Genomic DNA, 25,276 nt, shown 5'->3' on the forward strand with positions numbered 1-25,276 from the left:
AGACCTAGCTATAACAAAGGATGAAAAAGATCCAAAAGAAAAAAAAAGTGTCTCAGGGGAGATTTTTCTACGGTGCTAAATAAACGCCAGAAGCGCTCCCTCAACTTAGTGAAGTACATACTGTACATAGATGGAACGCTGCAACCCATAAATTGAAGTTAACCATATACCTAACAACCTCGAGTTAGGCTTAAGTTTCAATTTAGGCTTAGCAACGTTTTCCACGTGAATTCTATTCCAGTTTCTCGCGCTCAAATTCGCGCCCACAAATGGGGTCAAATAGGTATAAAGGAAGAAATATCACGTGGGACCCGCGGTAACTTCGAGTTACATACTTCTACTAATAAAAAAGACGAGTCCCCTAAAAAGGCAAAAAGACGGGAGAGGGATGAACCAACACGAGATGAAATTGAATAAGTTTCTTGGCGCGGGGTTAAATGCAAAATTTGAATAATGTTAGAGCCTAAGAAAAAAATAGAGGAGGATTGCACCCCTCTCTCTCTCTCTCTAGTGTCTTTCTCGCTTTTAAAGAAGATGGGTAATATTACTAAGAGTATAAAACTGGTCGGGGGGAAATGGAAAATAGCCAATTCCATATAATACCACGTTATACTACGAGATACGCCTAGGCTTAGGAAAGAAATTTTCCGTTCAGCTAGAGAGAGAAAAAGCCATTTCGAGATAACGGTCGACGCAAATATTTGGAATGAGTTAAATAGTTTACCTTCAACTAGGGCCACGCGCCTCGACTCTAAATTTAAAAGAACAGCCCCCTCACACTGAGGCTTAGCTACCTCAATGAATGATTTGAAATTTTAAGAAGAATAAAAACCTTCTCAACTCGGAACTTCGAGATAAAACAAATTGAACCCCTGGTTACCGCTTTTCCCTCCTAGACGGTGGAACACTTCTAAAGGGGCTAGTTCGTGATAAATAAATACGGCGTATTTCCAGACAGGTAAAAGGTAAGTGTACCAAAATGGATGGATCGCCTGAATGTCCAGATTACCATTCTGATATCTACAATATAGTAAAACTAATTCGGATTAAATATAACCAAAAATAAGGAAGTTAAAAGATCGATAATATCTAGAATTCCACTTGTAGCCGGAAATGATTAGTTCCCTTAACAACGAATCTTCATAAAAATATGTCGATGTATGTACAGTCTACTAGTTACCAAGAATAGAAAAATGCCACCGAGAAGACTTAAAAGCTAATAACAGTCGGCGAACAAGAAGATGAAAATAAAAAAGTATGAAGTTGGGGAAAACATTCTTTCGTTTCCTGGAATAACTGCGCAGCAGATTGCCAAATATACGAAAAGGAAAATTCCAAAACACGAAAGTAGCTGCTCTGGCCCTTTCCAATACGTTTCAAGAGCGGAGGACAAGAGACGCGCGACCTAAGAAGGTCAGGATGGGGAACGGGGGGTAAGGGTTGGAAAGGCTCTTAAAGTCAGCTTTCTAATTAAGCGTGTTATTGAATATCAAAACATCAAAGCGGCTCCGCGATCCTAGCTGCGTATACAAGGCCTCCAGGGAAAATAAAGGCCACTCTAGTTCCAATGTTCCTACTCAAACCTTAATAAAAATTGTTCCAACATTAACTATACTACTACAGTTTCTCCGCGAAGATTGGCTGAATACGGTGGAAGGATACCGTCAAAAACCTCAATCTATCTTGGTTTTAATTTAATTCGGAATAAGTTAGTGGACAAACTTATTCCGTATTCTTTGAATTGATTTAATAAAGATTTAAAGGAAGAGGACAATTTTCATAATTCAAATCAAATAGCTAATTCAATGACGTCATTATGCCTATTTCTATCTTACAGCCTTTAGTTTCATTGGCTCCCCCATAATGGACGTCGATCTATATTCCGGAAAATGTCCCCATTTCTATTTTATTATTCAGTTTTCGCCCCCCATCCCCCTCCCCCCGGTTCTGTCCAGCAGCCTTTCTCTATCTCATTATTAAGCTTTCCTTTAACACCGGTTCGCTTTCTATCGAGATTCTGAAACCCCTTGTTCAATCGCGTGTCTGGAACGATCAGTTGCGTTATGTAGTTCATTCACCCAATTAAATTGAATACGGATAAGGCTACGACTGACGTAAACTCCCTTAAATCTACTATATAGTATTAAGTCAATTCGGAATAGGAAAGTGGATAGAAATTAGTAGAAGGAAAAAAAAAGAGTTAGCCCCACCTAGCGGTTGAACATGGCAAAGTGACGAGGGAGTAACCTATTACGAGATTATTGTTCCCTATATTTCCCCTAACCTAAAATTACTACGCTGTAAGCCCTTCCATATTCATGCTTATATGTAAATCTGGTATTTATATGTCTAAAATCGTGTTTAACAGATTATATTTAAGTAGAAATTCACGTTGAAACTTTCCCAGTAATTCTTCAATGGTTTTTACCAGAATTTACCAAAACAATCCAATGAATATTGAAAAAACATTTGAAACTTGGATTATTTATACCTTTCATAAAACGTAAATCAAAAGTACCTACATTTATGTAAGATTTCGCATTGCTAAATCGTAATTTTTTGCCTTTCCCGTCTTTAATTAAGATAACAAACGATTGTAGCTAGAATAGTTGGAAATTTTACAGTACTCTCTTGGGAGATTAAAAGTTTTCTTTTTTTACGTTTTGAATTTCTTATCTGTGTAAGGGTGGATAAGAAAATGGTGCACGGTGGTGTAAAAACAAAGAGATATTTTATTTTCTATCGAGCCTCTGGGAGTTAGTATTCTAATATACTACCCTCCCCCTAAAATAAAAAGAAAACTTGAGAGCCCTCACTGCAATGGATAAAGGAAAAGGAACCTTTTTCCTATTTAATATCAAAGTTAGTCGTTTTATAAAACGGCATCCAATTTAGATTGTTAAATTTAGCCCTAGACTAAATTGGCTTCAAATAGCTCGAGAAATACTAGGTTGCTAAGCCTAATCATCGAAAATTATAGGTCAAATATAATAGACTAGGGTTCAATAGGTCAAGCTCGCGCTGTATATCGAAAAGTAGCGTTGATTACCTTACATGAAAAATGGTTGGTTGGGAAAAGTCATACACCACAAGCGACGGGCTAATAGGCAATTCACCCCAACAATATAAGCTTACGCGTACTTTATATTTCTAGGATTGAAAATCGAGAGTGTATCTCGCAAAAGAGGGGATACTCTAAAAGATAGCTAGCTACGAGGGACCGTTCGTAAAATACCCACCACAATTTAGGGGTAAGCGTTTTCGTCGCTAAGTGATTATTCTAAATAGTTTTAGTTTTTGACATTGAGGTTTTTAAATAAAATAGAGCGTGAGATACTTTAGGAACGGTCCCTAAGAGATGGAAATTCGGGGGGTCGTTCAGCGTGGCGCTAGTGGCAAGTTTAGAAAATGTATAGGGATAAGGGAAGTAGGAAACAGGAGGTAGGTGGTGCTGGTGGTATAGCGTTGCTTTATCTTTAAGGAGGGTCTCCTTTTCACGAGATAAAATCCATTTATAGTCCTCATCCTCTTATACGAGAGTAGGCCTATTTCGTCTGATCCATTCCAAACCCCCTTTCCCCCCAACCCTGAATCGGACTCTAAAAAGAAGCCCGGGAGAATCCCCTAGTTCTCTCTCTCCCTCGCTCTCTCTCAGCTCTACCAGGATGGGATGCCCGGAGAAAAAGAGAGCCAGCAAAAAAGAGATATACGAAAGTTAGCCGCGTACAAATAGATAAAAGCCATAGAAATGGAAATGATTTTGCGGGTATGGTGCTGCTACTTTTGCGGGTATGGTGCTGCTACTTTTGCGGAATATTATCCAGCACCAACTATCACTCGCCCCCTTGTTTAAAAGGTCCATTACCGGAAGTAAATATTACACTTGTATGTACAACTCCCGAAATTCGCCCGATAATAACCCTAGATTTGATTATGTAATAGCCAAAATTATCCTCAATTTAAATTAGATAACAAATACGTTGCATATGCTAGAGAGGATCTAGAAAATAAGCATAGTTTTATATTACTTCGAATAATTAACTTCAGCTTATCGGTAAAGAGAGACACTCTTTATTGTTGCTTAAACATAGAAGCCCAGGATGGGTCGCCACCTCGCATACCAACGTTTCTTATTCTTACATTCTTATTTTATTTTTTTATTTTTAGAATATAGTATATGAATTTTTGCAGGGGTTTGGTTTATAGGAGGAAATGGAGGTCTATCTTTCGGTCTATCGAAACGAGATCAAAATTCTTCCTCCCTGATATATACACACACACACATTGCATGCTGGGAAGATGGAGAGAGAGAGAGAGAGGAGAGAAGGCTAGGGAAGAAAAAAGAAATAAGGTATACGCCAGAAACATTTTTTATACGATAACTTTTTACTATTATATACGAGAGAATAGATGGAAAGATGCCGAGAAATCGACTGGGAGGAGGATGGAGAGCTAGAGGATTGTCAGAGGAGAGAAGAAGAAAAAAACTAAGCAAGGGAATTTCAAACTTTAAATAAAAGCTAGCGGAGATACGGATATGAGCTATGGCAAGAGAAAAGAATCTATATGGGATGAAAAAGGGAATCTCACGTTGTGGAAAATGGTGCACCATGGGGAGCATGATACATTTTCTGTTACAAAGCGATAATATACTAGTATTTTGAAATATAATTAAGTATTTAATTTGTCCTGTTAATATTACAGCTATTAAACCCACTAAATAATTAATACACCGTCGATTTTGGTATAAGTTATTCCTAATAGTATAATCTAAACTTCAATTAACTTAGTAGATTGATTTAATATTCGTAGTTTCCTTACAATATACTTAATTTGAATCTTATAAATGCTAATTCTCGTATCAAGACCCTTAAAACTACTTTAAGTTTAATACTAAAAGGCGCGAAGCAACTGAAGAACACGCGAGCTTAAATTATAATCGCCCTGTTCCGTTCCAAAGAGTTAAAGGTAAGGGACCACAAAAAATAAATCAGAAATAAAAAATTGAAAGCGATAATTTTTGACCATAGAAATAATTCAACCCTTTCGACTTGAGAATATATATTAGAATATAGTCACGATCCAGCTAAGGTACGAAAACGACGACGACGAAGAAGAAAAAGAATGGGAATAAAAGGCAAAAAGTCTTAATGAGAGTTTTGGTACCTGGGTAATTCCTTTAGGAAAAAAATCCCCCGAGTTCAAGGAAGAGGAAAAATGGGAAATACCTATTACCCGTCCACTAAGGAAACCCGAATTGAAAGAAAAGTGGGGAAGGTAACAATTAGAACAAGGGCAAATTTGGTTGTAATACTATTCAACTTTGTAAGCTGGACTGACTTTGAAAGAAAAAAGAGAACAAAGAGAAGAAAAAAAAAAAGTACTAAGCGCTCCCCTTCTATTCGTTTTCTTATATATATAAAATAACATTGGTCGGAAATCACGGTGGTCACGATAGGCAGCGTGATTTCCTACACTTTGATATACGAGGCCACGCGTGCGCCAACCCCCTATAGCTTTCGACACCATTTTTCATCGCTAGAATTGACCGAAAGATAAGCGGGGAACGTCGTAATTCAAGTTAGCTTGGAAAAAAATTGTTCCTAAGCCTTTTCCTCGTTCCAATCTTAGCTCAAAACACCAACGCGTTGGTGGTTAGATTTCCCGCCGAGATTTTGAGTTATGTAAATAATAGTTCGGGAGAAAAAAAATTGGTCTAACGCGTTTTACTCGACTCTAAATATACCCTTTTCGTCATCATTGGGTATTCGTACGAATAGGGACAAGTAACTTAAGTTTAAAATATATATATTAAGGCGGGAAAAGGCCTACGCTGCCACGAAAGGGTGAGCACAAAAAATATACCAAAAAAAAAGTAAAACTAAAAGAATAACCGCAAAATGAAAAATTATGTAAAAATAATTTCCGATGACGGCTTCCCGCCGCGACTAGGGGTTTAGGGATAAAACCACGAAGTAATTGTCACAATTATTTCAATGTTTATAGGGAAAAAAACCCAGTTTTTCGCCTGGATAACGAAAAAAAACCGCCAGTACCACGATGACGACGTGCGCGAGAAAAAAATCTAGGAAAAGATTTATGATATGGTGACCAACAAAATTCGGTTCTTCCTGTAATTATGTGGCAACCGCAGGAGGTTTAATCAAACGCCACCAATGACCATAAAAGCCATCATTATATTTGCTTAAGAGGCTTGACCAATGAATGACCACTAATAATGCCAAACGAGATCCTGTTAATCGTAAAAATGCATGGTCAAAGAAATTTCCTATACTTCTTAATTAAGCCAAACGCTACTAGTATACGAGTAAAGAGGTTAAAGTTCAATAAAGTTTCAAAACCCTCTAAAAATTTGTATTTGGACAAGTAAAACGGAGGAATTGACAAGAAGACTGGATATAAAATATCCCTTAACGTAAAACACGGTGTTAAAAAGTGTTGTGTTGACTATGGCTGGGATTCTGGGAGCAAAGGGGAAACCTTACCCAAGACGCGTAAAAACAGTGGCGCTTTGGACTACCGCGTGGGTCCTCTTTTTTATCCAAAGCAGCTACCCTTGATCACTGAATCACCCACCGTAGAGAACTTCACCCTCTCAAGGTTTTTTTCCCTCTTTATTGTTGTTCGTTCAACTAAGTTCTTTAAGACAGTCAATGAATAGAGAAGATCGTAAATGGTAAGTAAGCCTAGTCCTTAAAACAGCGCCCGCGCTTCGTAAAGCATTAATTCAAATAAGTTGAACGAGATTAAGGGTCGAGAATGGAGTGAGTTCGGACGGTCAGGGGAACGGTTAAGGGTACAAGGGTTATACGGACAGTGGAGCGGTCACTCATCCATCAATGACAAACTGTGACGGGGCTTGACCCTTTTCACCTTAGCAGTCTCTTTTACCGTTGATAGATATATATATACTTTATATTAAGGAATGGAGAGAAGAAGAACTATATCCCTTCAGAGTATATGGAGATAGATGGGTATAGACAAGATAACCCTACCCCTACGGGAGTACGTGGTCCGTAAACGGCGGTGGTGGCTACGTACGGAATAAAATTCCTCCTCCAGGACATTGTCTAACAAACCACGATGGCAACGATAGCGCCATGATGATTTCCATTTGGTGCAGGGTGTATAAGGTTTTCTATATAGCAAAGGGGTTTCTAGCGATTAAGGCCACCAGAACGTCTCGCGAAACAAAATGCCAGAGCGGAGCTGGATAGAATCAACGATGGCTCCGGCAAATCGAACGCTCTCTGGAGATCAGAATGACGTCTCTGCATGCCCGGGTTTTCTGGGATTTACGCATTCGCGACGGGCAGAACAGTATAACTATACCTCGGCCTCCGCAGGAACCCCGTAACCCCGAACCCTACCCTACCCATCTTGCCGCCAGTCTTTTGTTCCAGTTTAGTTCTCGCATTCTCATCGAGTTGTTTTGGGATTCAGATAGCGGCAAAGTACGTCGAGATGTTTTGGCTATATACTCATCGACTAGTACCAATTCTAAGCCCCATTCGAACGGAGTTAAGTTAGGCCTAAGTTGAAACTAACAGCTAGTCCTTAGAAACCCATCCCGATAATTTTGACTTTAGTACGAACGAGTCTTTACTCTTTAGCAAAGAGAAGATTACCTTTTCCTCCATCTTCTAAGTAACCAAAGATCGGTCGGATAGGGGAGGAAGGAAACGACCATGGAGGAAAGACAGCGAATGTCTTAATGACGACGACAATGGAGAACAAAAGAAACTAGCATAATAGATTTAACATTACCTTGGTATTACCGTCGGTCTGTGCACAGCTAGCTTCTCCGTGATTAAGATTTCAACCCCTCCAGGTTGTGCCAACATTTCCAATACGTCCATACATCCCCTATAGAATGACAAAGAGAGTTGGATTTCAATTTTTCAAGAACTATGTTCGACTCGCAAATGTTAACGCGTACAAACTGTATATGTATAGAGAGACAAATTTATTAAGAGAGGGTTCCCCTTAATTAACGTATTCTTGGTGAACAATGCCGATTAAATATTACAGAAAATGGAAGTCGAAAAGGAAATGGGAATACTATTTTTATACTACCAGCAGGAATTGGAATAATAATGTGGGTGTTAAAAGCGAGACGGGGTTAAGAGTTTTAGAGAAAGCTTTTCATACATATTTCATGATGTGATTTCTAAAGAGTCGCGCCGTATTCATAGAATTTGATACTTTAATTACAAAGGCTATGCCAAATTAAGATTCGAAAGATAAATATTTAAAAGAGAGAGAGAAAGTTTCAATTTAATGTATGTACGCGAGCCTTGGAAAGGGTTAAAAAATAATCTTAAGACTTAATTGAAGACTAAATATTTAATATGGTGATTTCTTTTAAGAAAAGAAACCTTTCATGTCTATTTTTAAATACGTAGTTTTTAAAATTTCGAAAAGAGAAATAAATTAAATAAAAACCATCCTTCTTTCAAAATGTATGAAAGGTTCATTTCAAAATTAAGGTTGAACGAGTGATGAGTTCGTAATTTATAATACACCCTACATGCGCGTGACCTTTTCATTTTTTAAAAGTTACAAATTAGGCTTAGTTAAATTTGAATTTTAAATTAGGGCGGTAACTGATTGGTCAAGGTCTTTAAGTGAAGGCACGCGATATTAATTTAGTTATTGAGGGAAGCGAACCGGAAGTGTATTTTAACATATTTTAAATTAATATTGCACTCCCAGTTTGACATAAATTAGCTCTATTTTTCCAGGAAGGAAATTAATTTTAATTAATTTCTTAATATTGAAAAGTACATCAGAAAATATCCCGCTAAAAAACAATAAAATATACCATTTACGAGGCTGAAACATCTACGGAAAAACCAAACGTGCCAAAGACAATTATATCGGTATGTTCGACCTATTTTTGTCACTGGAACTATACACTTACGAGTACGTATGTAGAAATGAGAAAAAGTTGGCAATGTAGATGAAAATAATCAATAAGATTGCATTCTTACGGCAGAAAATTAAGTTTATGTCATTTGGCAGAGAACGCGTTTTAATATGAGCTTGACCATCTTGTTAAAAGTGGTATAGAGTAAGCGCTTGGAAATTACTTTAAATCTTTCATTAATAACACGAATTAAGGTATAAAGGAAAAGAATAACATTTTAAAAATAATAAATTTCCAGAACATAATTTATTTAAAAGGAGAGAGGTAGTTTGAAATAAAAGGAAGATATAAACCTACCAAAAACCCTATTATTAAAAACCCATATAGCGTAGGTAGGTCCCCCCCCCCCCGATTTAACCCCTTGGTTCCTTACGAACGACCATTCCTAGCTAAATCCCACCTATTTCATTCCATAGAGAATTACAAAAAGGGGAGTAAAAATTCCATCTTAGTACTTTACCAAGTATCATTGATGTTATTTTTTTCTTTCTTCAAGTCTCGAGGAGGCGTGTCCCCTTTAGGACCGCACGATTTTAATTGAAATAAAAACTGAAAGGTTAAGGTATCACCGCTGTTCTTTTTACATCTATCTACTCCTCCGTCTATTATTATCTCCGTGCTGAGAGTCAGAAATTAAATGGTGGCACGCGCTTTAGATCAAGAAGCAATTATTTTTACCCCTTTCTACCCAAACGGGTGCTGCGCAGTAGAAAAAGGGAGGTACTGGGACAGAAAGAAAGGAAGTCTATTTCATTTATTACTTCGACTCATATCTGTCTGCCCAAAATACAGAAGCGATATATTAGTGGCTACAGGGTTGTACGATTCTATCCCAAATAGGAAAAAGGTTCTGTGTCCCTAAAAAACCAGAGAGAGAGCGTGGTAATTAATTTCGCTCTCGTATCTATATATAATCGCAAATGATTCGGACTAAATTGGTCTCGGGAAAGAGCTAGGAGGTCGGAGTACTACCCCCTCCTCTTTCTCTTTATTTCCTCCTTAGAGACTCGTCGTCGTTCCCACCCCCTAGACTCAATCAGGCAAAAAAAGGTTGACTAAGACCATTTGAATAGTTACACATAGACCATGTACATCTATAAATATACTATTTCATGCGCTAACAAATGATACCCTCGAGGCCTAGACGAATGATTGCTTAAGGGAATAAGTCTAGACTGTCCACTACTGCAGGGTCTCGTCTCTGTAATAACATTATAGATAGCTCTAGAGAAAGAAATAGACCTATACCTGCCTAGAAAATACCTTAAACTCATCCCTCGTTCGTTCGTGTGATGCCATGGCATGCAGTTAAAGGACAACAATAAGTTTACGTCAATTGCGAATTAGACACCCATTTTGGCCTACTCGTACTTATAGATCCTGAAGTACTTGTAAAATAATGCGCTACCGCAAGAATGTCCGGTATTTTTTCTACAATGTCCTACACTGGAGTGGAAGTTAACCTAGCCACGCTCCAAGCAAAATCTGTTAAAATTCGACGAAGAAAAAGGCCTATTTCGGTGGCCAAGCGATAAGGGCAGGCCAAGGCGAGGCGAGGCGAGGAAACCAGGATTCAGATTGATTTTACTCCACTTTTTTTACCTCCTTGGAGTCAAGGCATTGAAGGGCGGACGAGGCAAGAAGAAGGTGTAGGAGGATGGGGAGGAGGAGGGAATAGCGCGTAGCGAATAAGGCGTTTCGTCCGACTGATTCCAATTTCCGTTCTCGGGGTGCCATTGTCGTATAGTAACGATCGTCGAAAAGTTCATCAATTGTAACTCGGCACTGATAACGCCACTGGCATACTAAAAAAAAATTTGGCGGGAAAAGGTGGAGGAGCTATATGGGCCTGTAGAGGAAGAAGGCCTAGGAAGGTCCCTGGGATATATATATGACGTATATGCGACTCTTCCTTTTGTGAAAGCGTAGCCTCCTCGGTTGAGGGAAAAAAAGAGGATAGCTGTTACCCATTAAAAACCACATTATACGCTGCTCTAAGCTTCAACTCTGTAAGTCCTTCTTTCGTGTATTCCCCCCCCCACCCACCGCCTTTTGGTTTTCCGACATAGATATCAAAACTATTAACTACGAATTAAAGCTCTTTTTGGAGATCAAAAGGAACCTAGCTTCACCAAGGATGATTGAGAGGGGATAAGTAATTTGAGAGAAATCGGCGCGCTAACCTAGCTGTGGCACAGCTCAGGTCGGGTGGGACTCCAAAAATTGGGGGAAGAATAGTCGGACTCTATTGTAATTGGTTCATCTGTAGGCCTTCTTAGCCAATTACCATTGAGTCCGACTATTTCTCCCCCATTTTTCGAGTCTCATCCGACCTGAGCTGTGCCACAGTTAGCGCGCCCATCATCCTCTCATCATCCTTAGCTCCAACATGTCATATTATTGCCAAGGAGGTCTTTTTACTATAAGACTTCGTTAAATTATATTTTTAAAATATCTATGACCGGATTTTTCACAAAAGAACCCGCGACACACGCTGCATTCTATCCCTATATGTACGGTATTTAAATTTCAAAGTGAATTCCGACCACTGTTAAAGTATAAGGCACCGTATTTGAATTAACGCCGGAATTCCCCTCAAAGTTACAATTTCAGACGCTGTAAATTCAGAATGGAATTGATGACGTAATAGAGCCCCCCCCCCCGGTAATAAGTTGGATAAAAAATAGCGTGTGTGTAAAAAACCCAACCAAGCTAGAAACGACCGCGCCTAAAGACGATCCGTTCACCAAGATTAAAGTAATAAAGAATTAGGTGACGAGATAGGGAAGAGAAAGGGTAATTTTTAGGCATATATTATATTACTTCAATCTCGATGGATAAAACTTTAAGAAATGGAGCCAGAAAAAGACCTTGAGTTTCGAAATAATAATATTCCTTCACGGAATATTCTATTTACGATGTAAGAAGTTAGAATTTTTTGATAAAAAAATTGTGATTAAATACGGGACATTTTTATCTCGTATATTTTTATTTTTGGTACGCGGCGAAACCCTCCTTATCGCCAGAAAGCTATTTCAAGAAAAAAGAGACCTATTTCGCTCCATTTTTCTTCGCTCATGGACTTATAGACTTACAAGATATTGAAAGTTTTTTCTTTATTTTTTCATCCTACGATAGCGGATCATGAATCTACTAAAATATCCCAAGAATATCGAATTATCTTTCTTTTAAACGAATCTATACGTCTAATTGGGACACTGGCTAGCTCGTAGTTCAATACAAACATAATAAATATATAAATTCACGCTTGGAGTTTGCCTATAACTTTAGGTATATTAGGCGATTATATTGATTTTATTTTTCGACAATACCCGCCCGCATCTCTCTTCATCTATAAAACCTTAAGCCTACTTTCCTTTTGGTTCTAGTGGAATCGGAAGAAAGCCGCTTAAAAGCAAAAGATTTGCTTTTTGGTATTTTTCCAACTTATACTGTAGAACTGGAGAACAAAATAACGCATTAGCTAGACCTTGTCGAAAAGTATAGTTTGAATGTTAATGGTTCGAGGTCCGAGCTTGAGACGCGAGTACTAGATGTCGAGCTAAAAGTTGAGTACAGTTTTGTTTAAAAAAAAAACAACATTGGAATAAAAGTTACTTCGCTTGGGAATTTTTGAATATTTATTAAGTTTTGGCTCGACATCGCGTTAAAGTGCGTCTGAAAATGTCTGGCATGCATCAGAATGTCTCCGCGTTCGATTTATTTCGAGTAACGAGTGTAAGGCTCGAAAGGAGTTTGTTATTTTAACATTCAAATATCCTTTTTCCCCAAAGGTCTCTTCATTATTGGAATAAAATTCAAGTCTAGAGTTTGTTTGCCATCCAGACCACGTTGCTGATGACGGGTTAAAATTTTACGGATGAAAGAACCACCGTCGAGTAAATATTCAGCCGCGTCGTCGTATCATTTTTAAAATGATATTCCTTTCGCTATACACTCCTAATTAAAATTAATTAATAATTCAATTCGTAAAACTTTAATTTGGAATTATTTTTGAATTAATAAAATTTTGGAGACGGAATTAATTCCCCGAGCGAGTTGGGTATGAAAATAAGTGCGTCGCGGTGAAATCGTTATACAGGGGCTATGGAAAATAACCTTGCGTGTTTTCCCCTTTAAGCCAGCTTTCCCTCAGAAACCTTAAGGGCAATATTTTCTATCCTAAAACGAGTAACCAAATTATGTTAATGCGCAATAAGACTAGTTCCATCATGATATAATAATATAAGTTAAAAGCTTGGGGCGCATTAGGATCTGGAATGGAATTTTAGGCTCTGTCTCTAAAAGGGACCAGCTATCCATATCCGGTGGTGGTGCTGCAACCAACGAATGGTTCTTTCCTTTTAAAAGCTCCGTAACGACTTTTGTCTGTAAGTGAAAATAAATATTTTTGTGTCCGGTTTGTGGGAGGAGCTGAGAGAGAGAGAGAGAGAGAGAGAGGGAGAGAGAGAAATGTCAGGAGCTATAGTCTCGGAGTCGAGGACGAAAAACGGGTAACGGGAAGTCAATACCAGTTTGGCAAGAAATCCATGAAGATATATACAATCGTGGCCTCACTCTCAATACCATAAGTAAAATAATTCCGATTGAAGTTTCAAAGTAAAATAACGTATCAGCTGCGCATTCTCTAGAGTTTCGAAATAGATCTTCCATCCGGGTTGCTATACCATGTAGAGATCTGTGAACTTAACCCAAATGATTTTACTTACGATGAAAACTTACTGCGGTGGCAGAGGGAAGATTTTATACTTCAAGAGAGAACGAGAGAGAATCAATATATTTGAAAAAAAAAAAGAAAGAGAAGCTAAGGAGGGTATAGAAAAGTTGTGCTTTGAATCGCTGTGTGGTTCGTTTCGTTTTGGGAGAAATTTCGAGAGAGAGGGGGGGGGAGAGAAGGAGAGGTCTTCCTCCCACGGATTTCTTTTCTTTCTAATGAAAATGAATGATAATGTATTTGAAGATTCCAAACCCCACACTCCATCTCTCCACCCAACTTCTTGAAATTTTTTCTTCTTGCGTTTATTCGCGTGAAATCTTTGAATGAAGTGAAAGGTAAATATTGAGAAAATTAGCGGTAATGATAATAAGGTAAATTTCATTCAATGATTCAAGTCGTATACAAAAGAAATTCGCGTTCGTGTTAAATACGTTAATAAAAGTAAAGGTAGTGAAGAGTAAAATTTCAAATGAATAGAAACTATTCCACGCACTAAAGTCTATTAACGGTTGATCCGAGAACAACGGTAGAAAATTTAAAATTCGCCTCCGTATAACAAAACTTTAATGTAAATACGCAGGTTTTGTTGAGGGGAGGGGGGATAACAGAGCCCCATATATTTACTTTATGTTTATTACCCTATTTACTTTTTTGAGGTAACAATAATATTATGGATTCTCGAGCCAACATAAGCTCGGACTTTATCGATTAAAAAACATTTCGAGTTTCAACTTCCCTTTAACTTTCGTACACTGTAGCGTAAAAATATGGTTGAGTTTGCTACCCGGGTTGAGAAGGGGGGGGACGAAATGGGGGAAGGAAGGGGGTGCACGTGAAGAATATTTTATCCGATCAAAAGAGTAGCTAACGACTTTTTAATCTCCGGTTTTTTTTTATTTTCTCCTATAATTTTTTTCTCTCCTCTTTTTAAAAGTATATATATGAGAAAGGGGTAAAAATTCCACCAAGCTAGCTATGATGAGTGGTGCGTGGTAGGCCTAATCTTTTTTCCTTGCCTAAGACCCCGCTAAAGTTAAGCCTCGGTCTCCCTAAAACTACTTTTTAAAAAAAGGGGATGAACGAACGAAGGTCGTAGCTTACGCGTAAAATTAACCGAAAACCATAGGCCCGTGCAGTTTACCACCCCGAGAAAGACGCTGGGCAGTGGGGACGGGACCAACGAGGAGAAGAAGATGGAATTTTAAAAAGTTGCTTTAATAACTACGTAGTTTATTACCGACGTCAAGAAGTTTTTTCTTTCTTTTTTTTTTTGAAATTTCTTTCACCCCTTTTGAAACTATTTTGAAAATTACGGTTTAGGCGTATTGGAATACATTACCATTATATAATAACCTGGCGTTAATATTGAAAATGAAAGGTTCTTAAGAAACCAAAAAACAAAAAAGTTAATTGGTAAATTTTCCATGGAGCTTATAAATTTGAAATACAATTTTCATCAATATTTAGAGTATCTTTTTCTATACCATGGAGAGAGGAAAGAGTGTACCAGGGTTCATACAACTTTTGGAAAACAAATTTCCCTGAGATTTCTTTCCAGGTTTTTCCCCATATACTTCCCTGAATTTTCATGCAGGTTTTTCTCCCCTATATGGAGTATCCTATGGAGCAAATGTTAACGAAGGAGGGGGATAAATAGGACTATAACATACTCAAAAGGACATCCCCGTATCTCTAATATAACCAGAGTTATGAGCCTCCAAAGTTAGTGTAATGTTAATCCTATGGAGGGGGGGTATGTTTGTGAATGTTTTGATTAATTACTCGGCAATTTTTTGACGCAAATTTCCCTGAATTTTACTAAAAATTCGAAATTCCCCCCCCCCGAGGTTTTTGTCAACTATTTATTTCCCTGATTTTTCCAGGTTTGTATGAACCCTGAAATTTGAAATACAATTTTCAATATTTAGCCTAGCTTTTTTTTCTACCAACATGGAGAGAAGAAAGAGTGTACGTCATATTTTTCTATAAAGATAGATTTTGAGTATCTCGTTAAGAAGGCAGAGTGGAAAAGGAGAAGGAGTTCGGAACGCTACTTGGCTAAGTGGAAACGAAATAAACGACGATTTGGAGACTACCAAGAGCGCCATGGTAAAAACAAAACTCGCCATACAACCCGTCCACCCAGATAAAGCGAATCCCTATCCAATTGGAAAGTAACGTTTCTTATCCTCTACTCTACTCGCCTTCTCTAACTGAAAGAAGTCCTCGAGCGTTTTTCATCAACTAAATTAAAAAAGAAGAACTTATATATACGAAAATGGCACGTTCGTGGGGTAGGATACTTTTCGCGAAACTTTTTAACAATTTAATAACGAGTTCTAGGGCCTACAATTTATTTCCATTTGGATGCAAAAAAGGGGTTTTTCAATGAGAATAAATGTTTGCCGAATTTTACTATATAAATTGCGAGTATCCTACCCACCACCACCTCTCCGTGCAGTTTTATCTCGTGTTTGAATTTGAAACGTAAAAGAAATAATTGTGAAGGAATATGAGAAGTTTTTACAACTTGGGAAAGTGTATGTACAGCGTTCATTCACGCTGTTAAGAGTAATTGAAGGAAAGCCGGAGAAGGAGGAAATAAAGTATACCCATTCCTTGCTTTTTATCATAACCAAGCTAGAATAGTGAACGGTCTGCATGCTCTAAGTGTATCCGAGAAATTTTATTTCGGTTTTCTAGCACTGCTCTATTTTAATACAGTTTTTTTTATTTTTTCGGGTTGAGTTTCACACGTATTTCACGTCATAAAAAGATAGAGTTTGGTGTTTTGGTCAACTAGATAGAATAAGAAGAAAGTTCGTCATACTTTTCTCAAGTTCTCCCAAGGAGAAGTAGGCGGAACTAGGAACCTAGATAGTTAAAATGTTCGGAAAGTCTTTTCCAAGGATAAGAGGCTTTAAAAAGGAAGTTGAAAGATAGCCTTAGTGCATGTACTTATTACGATGGTATAATTTCCGTTTAACGAGGGAATTTCGACAAATTTCGAGTCGAGAAAGAATCAATACTTTGCAGGCCATTCAATCTTATCTATGCGGTATTATTTTATGGCATTGTGTTTCCACTCCATGTTTAATAATCCTTATTTTAAGGTTTCTTCTATACTCCTTGCTTTTATTTTTTAAATAAAAAGGAAAGGAGAATCTTCCCCATTTTCTGGAATAAAGAAGGCGCATTTTTTGAAAGGTTTAGACCTAAACGTAATAATAGATCCCCAAATGAATAAAGTATATAAAAAGCGACCTAAATACGTTAAAATAAACCGCGAACGTGTGTTAAGGGGGCGTTAATTTCATTATGTTCCTAAGAGAGAGAGAGAGAGAAATAACTATAAACGTTGAAGGGCCGGGCCGGTCGTGGTTTCCTTTGAATCTCATTAGATATTCGTTTGCACTACCCCGTGTTTCAACAATATTAAGAAAACCACGTCTAAAATAAGAAACCTCGGTACCACTTTGAAACGGTATTAGAGCCGAAGCTACGTCGGAGTGATAATCAACACCTTAGCTCGAAAGAAAATAATTATTTTCCGACTGAACCGGTATTTAACTTAATTTTTTCTTGGGCGTTATAGAATTTCGCGCCTCTTAATGAAAACATCTCACGTTAAGTCTACATAGAGGACAAAATGAACCTTTGCCACTGCGTCATTTAGTTATTGCAAAACTAAAACTTCGTAATAAAAAATAAATAAATTATTGTTAATAAAAATTGTTACAATTAAAAAAAGAAGAACATTCGATAATTTAACCTGATTAAAAATATACGTATAAAAGGGATGCAATAAGAAAAGTGCCTAGATTAATTATACCTCATTTATTTTAAATAGAATTTGGCAGCTCGAGAGCTAAAAGAAATTCTCTTAATTTAATATTAGTATGGATAAGAATTTTTTTCCTGAGTAAAAAAAATTACTTTCTGTTTCCAAGAAGGTTTTTTTCCTTCTTCTTCTTTAGGCTTTCGGTATTAGTTTTGGTTTTACGTCAGTAACGCAGCGTTTAAGTTCGTAATTACAATAGTCGTGGTAAAATTGCTTATAAGATATTTCTTCTAAAATTGATATATAAGTTTGATATTGGGGTTTAAGATTGAAACGTTTGAAATTAATATAGACAAGACTGGAAGAAATATCAGTATAAAACAAATTTAGAAGATACGTAAACAAAATAAAACTGGGTAGACACTGCGCAGACATTCCTAATTGCTTGTCTACACACGGTTAGGCTTAAGAGTATATTTGATTAAAATAAAAAGGCATACACATACGCCTAATTATCAAGGAGAATTACGCTCCCGGAATTCTCATCTCGTTTAGACCTAAATAAAAGCGAGGCAAGGCCTTCTTTCACTTTATATAGATTCGAAATGGTATAGTATACAATATTGTACGTAGTACGTTGTACGTAGTTCTAGGCAAAATGCCCAAAGGCCTCATCCTCCTAGTCTTAAACGAGATAAAACTGAATAACCCAGGGTATAAAATGCAATTTCGCGACGCTACTTTTACAAATCGGTCGACACTTGTCAACAGCAATTGCGGAAGAGTGTCAGAGAAAAAAAGAGAGTTAGAAGCCAAGCTAGAAGAAGCTGCGAAAAAGGCAAATATTTCCGTCTTTCTATCTGCAAGAATTTTTTTCTTCCTTCGCTAAGTCTCGCTCCTTAGGGTCTCCTCTCTCTCTCTCTCTCTCTCTCTCTCTCTCTCTCTCTCTCTCTCTCTCTCTCTCTCTCTCTCTCCTCATTGCTCGTATATCAAGAGTCAAGTAATAAAAAATAAGAAAATTCCTGACACGACCCTGTTTAGACAGAAAAAAAGTCTTGAAATTTTCCTCCCTGCTATATAGTTACTTCTTTTTTTTTAATTAAAAGTTTTTCAAAAGTTTAACTTTTAAGAATAAAATTATTTCACGTATAGCGAATAATAATATATGTATATATTTTTTTTAAATTCTAACGATGGGATATTATTAAGATTAATTTCGCACGACTGGTCAATGGTCACATATTGTTTATTGATAAGTATGAGAGAAAAGGACAACAACTTATACTTTTGTTAAATAAAATCGACAATATCAAAACAAAGGCTGGGAAAATATGAAAGGCCAATAACTGGACAACGCGTGCCAACCAATGTTTCGATTAACAAGCCTATATGGTATTGAAAGAAAAAAAAGAATTGTAACCGAAATGTTTTTAATATTTAAAACCCAATATTTCTCTCTCCCATAGAAGTATGGTTTAAAGAAACGAGAGTGCTTATTATCTAACAATATTTATCGCTCGAGGAGAAGGAAAATGCTTAAATAATCTTTAAAATTATCAAGTTAATATAATGAATGTCACGAGACTTAGTATAAAAAATATTCCCTTAAGCCTAATTATTATTTCAAAGGCTAGGCCTAGATATAAATAGAAACTGTATTTCTCCATGGATTACAGAGTGAAAACCCCCTGGAAATTGCGTTTCACTGCGATTTTGTCTGCAGGCAAAGAGATAGAGCAGCGCGTACCGTGTCGCCCTCCAGCTAACAGACGACGAAACATTTCTCGAACAAAATGAAAATAAACTCTTTTAGAAATCAAGTTCTTAAAATAAAAAGTTTCGTTAAAGTTTAACAGGTTTTTTTACTCTAATCGAAATTGGGATTTGGGACTTCCAGACGGTAGGGGGGTTGGAAGTGGTAGAGGCTAATAATTGCGCTCGGATCAGTTGATTAAGAAAGAAGGCTGCGCCTGAACGGAGTGCGTTTACCAACACGCGAAATTTTCTCCCCACTCGGAATACTGGGAGAGAGAGCAAAAAAATGCCATTAAAACGTCACAGTAGATTGACAGGTTGAAGTAAAAAAATCCTTCTAGCGCTAGCGTACACACACACATCAAGAATCCCCGCTTTATCTTAGATCCCATTCGCACTAAAAACCGCTAAACATTAACACTAATTAAATAGGTGTGACTAAACTTCTAGGAGTGGGCCATTCCATCATAGAACAAAACGACAATTTTAAAATACACGCCTATCCGAAATTCTACCTCAGTCTTATAGATCTTTAAATTGAAAAATTAAATGGTTTCTCTTTATTATGGGAACGTGACCTTTGTCTAAAATGACCCCGTGGACGTGTGTGTGTGTCCTTACTTACCCGGAAAAGGAAGAAGGGTGTTGCTAGTTGATTTGAGGGGTCAGGAATATAGGAGAGAGAGAAAAAAATATAAATCGGAGGGAGCGCTTAGTTGCCATGTAGCCAGACGCATTTTCCTTGGGGGTACGACTAGAGGGATGGTCTCTGACAATATACACTCAATCAGAATTTTTTCCATGAGTTAGTCCCTACAGAAACATTCTCCCATCCGTCTCCCTCCCTCTCACACTATCTAGAGAGGGTACTTTTTTTCCTCTCTCTCTCTCTCCTCTTCCTTCCTCAAAATCCTTGTCCCTCGAGTTTGCAACCTGAGGCCGTGATTAAAAGCTCGGACAGCCACGAGTCTCTCTCTCTCTCCAAGAGCTAGGAATCAAACAGGGAGGATAGAGAAGGCCCCAAAAAAAGGGAGGGGAAATTTTAACTGCCAGTCTCGCCTAAACTCCAACTTCCTTTTCTCAAAACGTATACCTAAATTCAATCAGAGGGCACTCAAATACGTACATTTTCCCACCCTTTCTAAGATTGAAAGTTATATATATATATGGTAGGTAATTGTCACTCGAGATTTGGGAAAAGGACAGATGATAGTCTACCCCGAGTTTAACAACGGTGTAAGGTTACTTCGGTTCGCTGTCGAAAAATACGAGAGCTTTTTCTAATCCCAACAGGGTGGTAACGGATTTTTTTTTTATTAATTTTTTTTACACTCTCAGTCACTTTTGGGTGTGAGTTGGTCTTAAAGTAGGGGTTTTACCACTAACCAGTATGGTTTTTGACGCGAGAAACAGGAAATTAAAATAGAAAATTGATATTATGCTATGTTTTTTTTTCTTCTTCCTCTCCTTCTATACTATACGGATCTTTCAAGTTAAGTAGTTATTCTTGTACGTCATGAAATAAAAAGGACTTATTTGAGGTTACCCTACTGACAAGGCTTTTAATATAATAAATTCTAGGCCTATAATATCAAAAAAAAATATATTTTAAAAATTGTAGGCATACCTCGATCGCTTCACACAAAATGAATGTAAAATTCCTATTACTCATTTTGAAAACGGGCGAGATTTAAAACTAAAAATAACAGCTCGTGCGAATCACGACGCATTTCGAAGCTCACGCTGGAATTTCGCACGTATATTTATCAACTTCCTAAGCCTTTGCGATAATATCATTATTTACAATAGTTGTTAAGCCTTGCCATTATTCTCACAGCGACTAATGCTATAGGTAGAATAACAAAAACACTTTCGAATCGCACGTGCAACCAATTGGATTAATAAATCATAAAATCTGGCAAAAAGTGACCCCGCACGAATTCCTTCTCCAGCGAAAGAGCTAAACTTTTCATCGCAACCTCAATTAACCCTTCAAACTAATGGTTCACCACTCGACCTAAGTTGTTACGCAAACTTACCGAGTCAGCAATATATATATCAATGACCCCCCACCCCTGAAAAAAAAGAAACAGAATGACAAAACGCGATAGTCGTACGTGAAAACCGTTTTGATACATGCAAAATTTAACCCTATTGTTTAGAATTATTCGCACGATGGCTAAACGCGCCGCTGTGTGGTTAAATGAGACGTTTAATTTTAGCTAGCGGAGTATAAGATAAAAAGGAATACGGCAAGGCTTAGCTCCGACGTAATTGGTCAAGCACGCCATTTGTATGCCAATGAGGAGATTTTAGCTTTGCCAAAGATTACGTACAAAGATATCGAGATATTATACAATGGCCGCTATGCTCGAGGCATGGCATATTTTAAGAGATGATTTAGTGACAGATTTTTAAGCCAATATTAAATTGAGGGGGGGGGGATACGCGGGGTACGAGCGTGAGGGTGAAATATAATTGGTCAATTTGTATTCAAATGATTTTATACCTCCACCCTTTTTTTTAATCCCGGGAGAGACCTAATTATCATTGGAAAAAATTATATTGTATTTTAATATTGACATGAGAGTTATAAAATATTTAATCTCGCAACATATTTAATCGAAATTAAACTTAATGATCTCTTTATGTACAAGAATAAATTAATTTTGCAAAACTCCTAACAAAAAATTAACTTATTTTAAAAAAAGAGCTCCAGTGTTCCGCAGGGTAAACATTTCTACAGGGGCCTATAGGAAATACATTGAAAATTTTGCCCCTTGAGTGGCGGCTTCCTCCAAACATCTAAAACAATTTCAAATTAAGTTTTAACGGACTTTGATTATCATCATTTATGCCGACTCAATTAGGTTTAACAACAATAATAATATTAACGCTTTTAGTAGATAAACACGCGACAAATTAGTATACATTTTAATATAAAACCGGGATTGTATTACCAAGTGTAATAGAGCTAATAAACGTACGCTAGTCCTAACAAATCATATTTGGAGACTGAATATGAATTAGTAAATGTTATTTCCCTGTAGACCCATTCGTCATACGCGGCGCGACAACCGCCTACCCGTATCTGAAAGCTTGACCACTTCTATCAGAGCAGAAGGCCACGTCCGTTTGGCCTTTAACCCCCAGTGAAATGTAAAGTAGTTTACGAATATACAGCGCCCTATAACCGAAAAGGTCCATCGATTTAAGCCCTTATTTACAACAAATACCAGACGATTTCTGTATATAAAAGGATTAAATAAAATTACTTTTACTTTGAAAAATCAGTACCAGACGATCAAATAGATTTTTGATTCAACTTTCACGAGATTATTTAAAATTTATAGTCAGAAAATGTTAGGTTCAAAGTATAATTCTAATCCGCTATTTTGATATTATCAGAAGTGAGATGAGACCAGAAGTACTGAGCTAACCAAATTCTTCACTCGGCGAAAGTGAATATTCTTGATAACACAAGAACGGCTGGCCCTCTAGTAGCGGTTTCTGAATTTTCCCTCCAAAACGTGAGACGCTCGCGGTGGTAGACGGCCGAACTAGATTCAAGGAGCCGCGTCCGTGTTCGGCCGATTTAGGTTGAGGGGAAGGGGTAGGAAATGTTTTTCGAACTCGACCAATTTTTTTCTCTCTAGTTTTAGCGCGATGGAAGCGGCATAAAATCCTCAAATTTGTTCACTAGTGCCAGGATCTACTATCAATGCTAGAGCCCTTCACTTCTAGTCTCATCTCACTTCTGATATTATAAATAAAGACTTAAACCCGGGGCGGCCCCTACAGTTTCGAAGTTCAACTTTAGGTCTATGGAAAGTTGTAGACCGAGTCTTATAAGGAAGTGATTTCTTAATCGTTTTCGACTGCATTCTTGATTGATCAGTTGGCCACCGACTTTTGCCAAATTGAATTAAAAACTTGGAGAGTCTGCATGGCGCTCGCGGAAGGGTCGAGCAAGCAACGGGGGCCCGCGTATTATATTCCGGAGGACAAGTTCTCTCTCTCTCTCTCTCTCTCTCCTCTTCTTAGTAATAATGGAGAAGGAAGGTGCGATGGATGCCTGTTCAAGCTCCTACCCCAACCTCGACCTCCCCAAATCGAGCTACTTACGAATACTGTCGACTAGTATACTAGCGAGCGAGGCTTAAGTATATACTACGCAGAGTTGAGAGCTGATCTTGATCTAAAGGCTACAATATGTATGTAGGCGGAGGCGTAAAGCTTATATTAGGGTTATACGGGAAGATGGAGGCGAGAGAGGGGGGAAAGACGTCGATTGGTGCTTTAGGCGAATCGTCTGATCGTTATATCCAATCGATTTACACCCTCTCTCTCGAAACATACGCTATCCGTTACGTTATAACAACATAAGAGTTTTCGGAAAAATTCGGAATAATAATCCTTAATTTTTAACTGTGAAAGAAATATGCCTACATGTAGTGAAAATAAACTATGGTTTGCAGAATCCAAAGATGCCTTCACATTTTAATAATATTTTGAGTGAAGTTTCGATGCGTGTATAGTGTGAAAGGGCCTTAAGGGTAAAGTTTTAATTCAATATATCCCAGTCAGAGTGTAAATAAATTTCGATATTACTTAAACATAGATGACATAACCCCGTTTTTAAATCCTTATTAAAGTATATGATCAAAAAAATAATTGTTTTTAAGTAAAATACATCTTTCATTTATAGCTGCATTCTGGTATGTATTTTATTTATTTTTTTCGTCTAATTTTAAGCAGGCGAGCATTGGCCAAAAAAATACGCGAAAGAAGTAATTTCAAAATGGTTTCCTTTTCCCGCGCCATTTTTTCTTCTTCTTCCATTTTTCCGACTGTTTTTTAGACTTTATTCCTCAACTGGCTACCGCGATAAATATACTAATTTCCGCATTTTATGCAGCGGAGTTTTGGTTGGCGTATAGTCCAGCCAGCCTTTTTTCTCTATTCTTTATTATATTATTTTTCAGATTTTTTTCTCCTATACCCTTTACTCTGGTTTGAGCTATTTGGGAAGTAAAGTAAAAAAAAACGGAGAAAGGCTGGGAATATCGTTTCCGTCTCGCGTGATGAAAGTTTTTTTTTGTGTGTGGGGGAGGGGGTCCCCAGAAGGCGAGGGAGAGCGCAAAGTGGACGTGCCTTCTAGCATCAACGAGGTTAAGCCCGAGACAAACAGTAATATAAAAAACCTTTTTGCTAAAATGGGTAGTTTACACTCATTGAGTTGTCCTAAAAAGCTAGTGCGGAGTACGAGACCAACTTAAGGCCGAATGTTAAACGCTGCTCGGGATAAAATTTTGCCCTAAATCGCGTCTAATTTCTTATTTCGCCTTGGTTTTATTCTAGATACGAAATAATAGCAGCTTTATGTTTTGAGAGCAATTACCTTTCTAAGTGAATAAACCTCTACCTTTGTTGTTAAAAAAAAAAACGAAAATAGGCTTACAGGGTGTTTCAGAACAGGTCTATCAGAAATCAAGCGATTTTGAGTCTAAAATGCTCCCGTCCTGCACACCGTTTTCAAGTTATTTTTGTTTTTAAGTTTCTTAATTAAATTTATGGGGTAATTATCTTGAAAACAGTGACAATTGTCACAAAATGTCATCGAAATCTCCCGACAGACCTTTCATAAACACCCTGTATACGCGCCCATAAATTAAACTTAAACAGAATTGAAGCGTGCCAATATTTGATTAACGTTTCAGCCACCCGTGAAAAATTAAAACCCTGAGCTCTGTTGTTCATAAAAGACTACATACATTAAAAGCAAAAATATTATTTCGAGTTCGGTTCTTTTCGACAAATCAATTTCACTCTCCAAAATAGTGCTCAAATAGCCGCCTCGAAGTGGTTTTCACGGTTTCTAAACTGAAAATTCCTCTTGTTTTATTTTTTTTCAACAAGAACTTGGATGTACAATCAAGAAACATACGGTGTTGGTACAACCCATATCCCTTATTCTGTAGGCGATAAAATTGTGGGCTGGAAATTGAATGCTAAAACGTTTGAGTATTAAGAAGGGTTGCTATGGCAACCA

General features: G+C 37.5%; 1 protein-coding gene across 5 annotated transcripts in view; it reads right to left on the reverse strand.

Moving 5' to 3' along the window:
- Positions 1-25,276, reverse strand: part of LOC149588633 (ELAV-like protein 3) — a 269,510-nt gene that overhangs the window by 87,931 nt on the left and 156,303 nt on the right. For all 5 annotated transcript variants that reach the window (XM_089862552.1, XM_089862551.1, XM_089862550.1 and 2 more), the window contains exon 6: positions 7,789-7,887. The gene's annotated coding sequence lies outside the window, so the exon portion shown is untranslated. The remainder of the gene's footprint in view (positions 1-7,788; positions 7,888-25,276) is intronic.

This window comes from Phalangium opilio, unplaced genomic scaffold (assembly GCF_054372755.1).
Source record: "Phalangium opilio isolate 3A_F unplaced genomic scaffold, DU_Popi_V2 ptg000540l_1, whole genome shotgun sequence".
Classification (NCBI taxonomy): Eukaryota; Metazoa; Arthropoda; class Arachnida; order Opiliones; family Phalangiidae; genus Phalangium; species Phalangium opilio.